This window comes from Toxotes jaculatrix, chromosome 11 (genome assembly GCF_017976425.1).
Source record: "Toxotes jaculatrix isolate fToxJac2 chromosome 11, fToxJac2.pri, whole genome shotgun sequence".
Classification (NCBI taxonomy): domain Eukaryota; kingdom Metazoa; phylum Chordata; class Actinopteri; family Toxotidae; genus Toxotes; species Toxotes jaculatrix.
In genome coordinates this window covers 26,062,012-26,070,228 of record NC_054404.1, presented here as the reverse complement: position 1 = coordinate 26,070,228, position 8,217 = coordinate 26,062,012, and positions in this window count along the sequence as shown.

Here is an 8,217-nt window from a genome sequence, read left to right as displayed (position 1 = left end):
ATCTTGGTTTGTCTTCCAAACTGTTTGTTTGTCTATATTTCTTAAGTGTGTATCCAATTACTGAAGGACTGCATCTGCACTTTCTCGCTATCTGGCGGCAGCTGTACCCTTCCTGGCTGAGAATCTTTATCTTTTGGTGTGTTAAGTTCCTTGTTTTTGATCTGAAGAACTTTCAAATGTGCTGGCTTTATATAGATACAAAGCACCCTAACAAAAATTGTCTTCAATAAAAAGGATGATCTTTATTAGTGGGTCAGTGGTACCTCAATACTCAAAATTTCTTAAGTATTTTTATGGAGCTAATCAATTTTAAGTTTTTAATGGCTGATTTTAGGATTGGTTTAGTATTGTGGCTGTGACTGTACAAAAACAAATTGCATTTGGAAACTTAAGAGTAATTGATAATGCAATATATCACAAATCTGAAAACTTTTTTCCACCAGTGTATTTGTATATTGTTTGTAATTGCCCCACACAAGATTTGTCGATTTGCTTTCTGGGACTCATACACACAAACAGACACTGATAGGTAGCTGACCACCCTGACGGATTTCCTACTTTGTTTTCTATTAAGCTATCAACCAAAAGCCACACAGAGTCCTTCTGGGCGAGTGAACAGCCTGTTGGACTCTATTAACTTGATCCTATGGAGTAGTTTTTATCTATTACTTTTTAGTTTAATTTTGTAATAAAGATGTTTTTGGTTTTGTTGTGGCTGCTCCCCAACGGAGAAGTGTTTTACACTGTCATGGTCACTCAGTGACAAAAGCATCAATGAGATTGTGTATTTAAACCCACAGTTCATATGTGTGAGCTCTACAAAATATGAAGCTGAATCAGAGCAAAATTAAACACAAAAACTCAAAGACTGTATAAACTGTGAAAATCATTAGATATGGGCCTCTCTAAAGTCAGCATTGATGGACTCAAGAAATACCTGCAGTCAAACAAAATGGAACTTGATCTTACCTTAGAGTCTCCAGGGTACAGTGTGGACTCTTCAGTCCAGCCGCCAGAAGCTTCATCCCTGAATCCTGCAGGTCATTGTTACTCAGGTCCAGGTGTCTCAGACTAGAGGACTGGGAGCTGAGAACTAAGGACAGAGCTTCACAGCTTCTCTCTGAGAGGTTACAGCTGCTCAGTCTGAAGAGGAAACAACGAAGAAAAAGTCAAATAACATTTGTGTTGAAAGGACAATCAAAGGAACAAAACTCTCAGTTTGCTCTGCAGCTTGTGGCCGTGAGTATTTGGACAGTTAGACATGTTATGTTCTTCAGGCTCTCAGCACATTGACTAAAATATAATAATGGATACTACAGTCAATGACTGAAAAGGATTTTACACTAAATATTAAATCTGATGAGTTTGTTTCACTTCATGTGTATTTGTCCAATTACTTTTGAACCAGTAAAAGGGCTGAATCTCCCACACAGTTCTTTCTATACTGATGTCAGCCTGCTCAAATTAAAGCTGAGACTTGGCTCTTTAATGTAGGATCCATTATTTTAATTAGATTCAATGTGATGAAGCTCAGAGCTCAGAGATGATGATAAGAAATTAAAGAAGAGAGGAATTTATTTTCCCTCCTGCTGAATAAAATAGCAGTCTTTATATAACGATGAATAAATCCAACTATCTATACACTTACAGAGCTTTGTTAGAGGCTTTGACAACTGGCAGCAGCTTCAGAAGAGCCTCCTCTGAAGCAGAGTATTTCTTCAGGTCAAACACGTCCAGATCTTTTTCTGATGACAGTAAGATGAAGACCAGAGCTGACCACTGAGCAGGAGACAGTTTATCTGTAGAGAGACGTCCTGAACTCAGGGACTGTTGGATCTGCTTCACTAGCGAACGATCATTCAGTTCATTCAGACAGTGGAACAGGTTGATGCTTTGCTCTGCAGAGGGAGTCTCTTCAATCTTTTTCTTGATGTACTGGATTGTTTGCTGATTGGTCTGTGAGCCACTTCCTGTCTGTGTCAGCAGACCTCGTAGGAGAGTCTGACTGGTCTGCAGTGAAAGACCCAGGAGGAAGCGGAGGAACAAGTCCAGGTGTCCATTTGGACTCTGCAAGGCCTTGTCCACAGCCCTCTGGTAGAAGGCTGCAAATTTACCTGTTATTGTTTTGAGTCTTTGGGAAGATGAATTCTTTTTTGACAGCAGATTGACTCCAGAGTTGATGTAGGTCAGATGGACATGAAGAGCAGCCAGAAACTCCTGAAGATTCAGATGGACGAAGCAGAACACCTTGTCCTGGTACAGTCCTCTCTCCTCTTTAAAGACCTGTGTGAACACTCCTGAGTACACTGAGGCTGCTTTGATATCGATGCCACACTCTGTCAGGTCTGATTCATAGAAGATCAGGTTTCCTTTCTGCAGCTGCTCAAAAGCCAGTTTTCCCAGAGACTCAATCATCTTCCTGGTCTCTGGACTCCAGTGTGGATCTGTCTCAGCTCCTCCATCATACTTAACGTTCTTCAGTTTGGACTGAACCACCAGGAAGTGGATGTACATCTCAGTCAGGGTCTTGGGCAGCCCTCCTCCCTCTCTGGTTTCCAACACATCCTCCAGAACTGTAGCAGTGATCCAGCAGAAGACCGGGATGTGGCACATGATGTGGAGGCTTCGTGAAGTCTTGATGTGGGAGATGATCCTTTTGGCCTGCTCCTCCTCTCTGAACCTCTTCCTGAAGTACTCCTCCTTCTGTGAGTCAGTGAACCCTCTGACCTCTGTCACCATGTCAACACGCTCAGGAGGGATCTGATTGGCTGCTGCAGGTCGTGTGGTTATCCAGAGGCGAGCAGAGGGAAGCAGTTTCCCCCTGATGAGGTTTGTCAGCAGCACATCCACTGAGGTGGACTCTGTAACATCAGTCAGGATCTCAGTGTTGTGGAAGTCCAGAGGAAGTCGACACTCATCCAGACCATCAAAGATGAACAGAACCTGGACCTCTTCAAACCTGCAGAGTCCTGCTTCTTTGGTTTCAGTAAAGAAGTGATGAACAAGTTCCACCAAGCTGAACTTTTTCTCTTTCAGCACATTCAGCTCTCTGAACGTGAATGGAAATGTGAAGTGTATGTCCTGGTTGGCTTTGTCCTCAGCCCAGTCCAGAGTCAACTTCTGTGTTAAGACTGTTTTCCCAATGCCAGCCACTCCCTTTGTCATCACTGTTCTGATTGGTCCATCTCCTCCAGGTGAGGCTTTAAAGATGTCTTCTTGTCTGATGCTTGTTTCTGGTCTGGCTGGTTTCCTGGATGCTGTTTCAATCTGTCTGACCTCATGTTCATCATTGACCTCTCCAGTCCCTCCCTCTGTGATGTAGAGCTCTGTGTAGATCTGATTCAGAAGGGTTGGGTTTCCTGCTTTAGAGATCCCCTCAAACACACACTGGAACTTCTTCTTCAGAGAAGATTTAAGTTTACGTTGACAAACTGCAGCAACATGTCCTGAATGAACAAACAAGAAACAACATCAATGACTGATTCATAAAGAAAACATGACATGTTCATCCCCCTAAAGAACACACATGAACATATTTCCCTCCATGTCTTGAGATGTTAATAAATGTCCCATTTGTCCATCATGTTGAATCTTCAGAGAAATCCTCTTACTGCTGTGCAGACAGTCAGCCAGCTCCTCCTGCTTCATTCTCCTCAGGAAGTTCACTGTGATCTTCACAAAAGTCTCTCTGCTGCTCCTCCTCTGCTTTTCATCCTCAGCGTCTAACACCTCCTCATCCTCCCTCTGACTCTCTGAGCATTCTGGGTAATCTGGACTCACAACCTTGTGGATCTTCTTCAGCTCCTTCTTCACAAAAGTGACAATGTTCTCCTCCAGCAGCTGGAACAGAAAACTATATGAATGGCACAATCAAAGTAAAACCATGGAGCCAAACATCAGATCCATGCTGGAAACACTGACAATCCACTGCTCTAAGTGCAGCATGGAGATTATTGTCAACACAACAGATGTCAAAGTAGTTGTTGTCCATGTACAGACCATAAATATGGAGTCCAGGTGTGTTTGATGCTGCTGGGCAGACTGAGCACTGGGAACCTCTGAGCTCTCCTGGTCCACTCTGTGGAGGAATCGTGAAGAATTAGCTCACATTATGTTTGCAGCATCTGTGAGTGTTTTATGCTTTGTACACAAACAGCTGCTTTTATGTTCTGTGGTGACTGTCCTGATTAAAGCAAACACTACTGTGCTGTGACATACTCAATGAGAGGAAACAAGCAATCAGTTCTGTACCTCATGACCTAGAGTCATCACAACACGTCCACCTTTTAAATGATGGGTTTTAAGGACTCACACTGGGTTTGACAGAAGTCTCACCTCTGCTACAGGACACTAACACAAACAATGGAACTGGATAGGTGCTGAGTTACAGGGAGTTTTAGTTCTGATCTGAATGGCACATATAAGAACATAAGAAGTGCTTTTCTTGAAAAGAGAAACATCAACTTTGCCACTAAAGCCTGTGTTTCAGCCTGATCATATTCATATACTGTGTCATTCATGAAGCCTGGAGACAAAACTCAATCACTTCATCTTTCATAGAAGACCAGTTATACAGGACAGCTGTCTGACACATTTTAAACTCAGCTGCAGCTCACTTCTTTGCAGCAGAGGGAGGCTGTCCTTTGAAATTAATGATGTCTTCCTTTGACTTGTCACTCTTCATGGACACACAGCTGGGCTCAGGTCCATGTTCAGGTCCAGGTCCAGCAGAGTCTGGTGTGTGCTGCTGCTCTGGCCTTCAACACAACACACAGAGCTTTGAGTGTGAATAATGATGGTGCAGTGATGTGAGTGCTGAGCTCTGACATGGAGAAGAGTCATGGACAGTTAGAGATCCTCATCTCACCTCTGAGCTTTGGTCTGGATCTCATGGTCCCCACACAGACTGCTTTTAGGGGGAGGGGCTCCCTCCTCTCTGTCCTCACACTGATTCATGATGCTGAATTCACATCCACATCAGCTCACACACACTTTCTACCTTCATGTGGAGAGAAAACACAAATCATTCATCTGCACATCAACTGAAATCATCCTCAGGTTCAGGTTCAGGTTCATGTTACTTTATTTGTACCTGTAGGTAGATTTGTTTTGCAGTCAGATGATCAGATAATGACATCCTTTTGACACATATACATAAAACACAAAGAAATGTAACAAAAACTAACACAGCTGACTATAAACATGATCAAAGTAAAAGTGCTCAAAGCTCCACCAATCAGGATCAAAGAGAGAGAGAAGGGTCAATGAAGAATTGTAAATGGTAAAATAATACAAACTGTTAGTTTAAAAGAAGTTGAAAAGGAGAAAGAAAAAATATTTTAACCCACATAATAAATAAATATGAAATAAATCCATAAATAAGTAAGTATGTACAATGTATCATTGCAGCTTGTTCAACTCTGTGACAGCAGCAGGAACAAAGGTGTTTTTATATCGCTGGGTTTTACATCTTGGGACGATAAACCTCCGCCCGGAGGGAAGAAGCTGAAAGTGGCAGTGCAAAGGGTGGAGTCATCATTTAAAATGGAGGAAGCTGTCCTCTGTACCTGTCTGCTGTAGAGGGACACTGGGCTTGGCTGGGACTCATCAAGCAGACTAGACCACTTCTATTTGGTCTGAGGACTTCCTCTGTTTTAAAGTTGTCTGACTGAACCATGACACTAAAGAAAATGATAAAATGGATTCTATAAAAGCGAGAAAACATGCTCATTATGGCTCAGTCAATGTGAAAATGTTTCCTTAAACAGTGTAAACATTTCTAAGCCTTTTTACAAACCACAATTTCCTCAAAAGTCACTTTGCTGTCATTGATAGTCCCAAGATATTTGTAAGACTGCACATACTCAATGGTCTGACCTTTAATTAAAGTGACTTGGTGCCTGTGGGGTTTCCTCCTAAAATCAATGAGCATATCTTTGGTTGTTGTAGCATTTAGCTGCAGGTAGGATTCCTCACACCACTGAACTAAATCATCAATGACTGGTGCATGGCTGCTCTCACCGTCCTGGAGGAGACTAACAATAACTGAGTCATCAGCACTTTATGATGCTTCTGCTGTCATGTCTGCTCTGGCACGTTTGTGTATAAAATGAACAATAGTGGTGACAACACACACCCTTGAGGACAGCCAGTGGAAGAACACCTTTGGTCAGACAATGTACTGTTGACCCTCACTCTCTGTGTCCTGTTGGTTAAAACATCCAGAATCCAACCCACCAGATTATTATTTAAATCAAACTGTTGTAGGAGCCTTTCAATTCAAATGTGAGGTTGGATTGTATTAAAAGCAGAAGACAAGTCCACAAATAAAAGCCTGGTGTGTGTCCCATTAAAATCCAGATGTTTAAAAAGCATGTTGAGCAGAGTCACTGTAGCATCCTCCACTCCTCTGTGAGGCCTGTATGCAAACTGCAGAGGATCCAGTGCCTGTTCAGTTTGCTTCAGGACCTCAGATCTGACCAGTTCCTCAAAGGTTTCCATTCAAATTGAAGTCAGGACGACTGCTCTAACATCATTCAGTGTTTTGGGACAGCAACCACAGCATCTTTCCAGAGCTTAGGTACATATTGTGTCAGTAAGGACTGAATGCACAGGACACAGGACTCAGTTCATGTGGATTAGACTTCACTAAACGCCCACATATATTATCGGGGCCGTGACCTTTGTTCACTTTTACTGCACAGAACTTTTTGACTTCACGCAGCTCAATGTTAAAGTGCATAATGTCTTTAAGTTTATGTTTCAGTTGCTGAGTTTCTGTGCTAAAATCAAGGGAATCAAAACAACAATAAAAACTAGTGGTGGGCGGATCGATCCAAATATCGATAGTATCGATACCAAGTTGGTATTGGTATTGGATTGATACTAGCCTGGTGAGATCGATTCTTTACTTTAAGCTCCGCTCTTGTTTGCAATGCTGTGGTTTCAGCAAAGAGGAAACAGCCAGGTCGCCGTACTCGCTGCTCCTCTGTCAGCGCAGAGCAGGCACACTTTGCTCCCCCTCCCCCCTAGATGTTGCGCTGTCACGTGAGTTACGTGACGTGACTTAGATGCACAAAGCAAACAAGCAAGTTGCCGGCTCAGGTTCATCAGCACAGGGAGAAAATACAACAGAAGAATGGCAGAGAGGAAGAGGAGCGCCGTGTGGCTGTATTTTCAAGCCGAAAACGAGACAACAGCAAAATGTGGGATTTGTAAAAAGCTCGTGAGGTATAGTGGAAACACTATTATTTATATTTTGACCAGTTGTTGTTTTTGTTGTTGAGAATTTTTATTTAATTTTTGTATTATATTTCTCAACAGTACTTGTTTGTTTTAATTTGTTTACTGGTTTGCGTGCACTTTTTATTTAAGATTTTTCTGAAAAAAAATTGATAAAGCATTTTCTATTTAATTATAAACTTTGTCCTAATTCTGTCCTGGGTTTTAACTATTTAATAATAAAAAAGGAAACATCACAAAAAACACTTAAGGTCATGAAAATTAATTGAGATTTAGCAATTCAATGACGCATCCACCTTATTTATTGAAAAGTATTGGTATCGGTATCAGTATCGGTGATACTGGCCCGTATTTACTTGGTATTGGATCGATACCAAAATATGCAGTATTGCACACCACTAATAAAAACAATTCAGAGCATTATCCAGCTCTGTGTCCGAGTTCCAACCATCTAAAAAGACACGAGTACTGCGCTCTGTGCTCCGAAGGCCTGCGGTAGTTTTCATGCTGAACCAAGTTTGTTTGCTGCAATCTTGTTTTCCAGTTGATTTGTAATCCTGCTTTGACTGATTTGGTAAATCATGGTTTGTTGTCGGGAAATATTTTAACACGCTTACAGAGAATGATCATGTCCCTGCAAAAGACCATGTATGAGCATGTTATGTCCACCAATGAGTCCAAATCATCCCCACAGGACTGTGTGAAATCATCACAGTCTGTGCAGTTAAAACATCCCTGGAGACAGAGCACTGACTCATCTGTCCAGACTTTTGTCCTGATCTTTTTCTTCTCCCTCTTTAAAACAGTTTTATATGTGAGCAGCAAATGCACACAGCTGTGATCACAGGAGGCCAAAGGAGGGAGAGGAAGAGATTTATACACCCCCTGTATCAACCCATAGCACAGGTCCGATGTCTTTTCCCGCCTGGTTGGACAGGAGACATACTGGTATTTAAATTTTTTTAAAAAATTTAA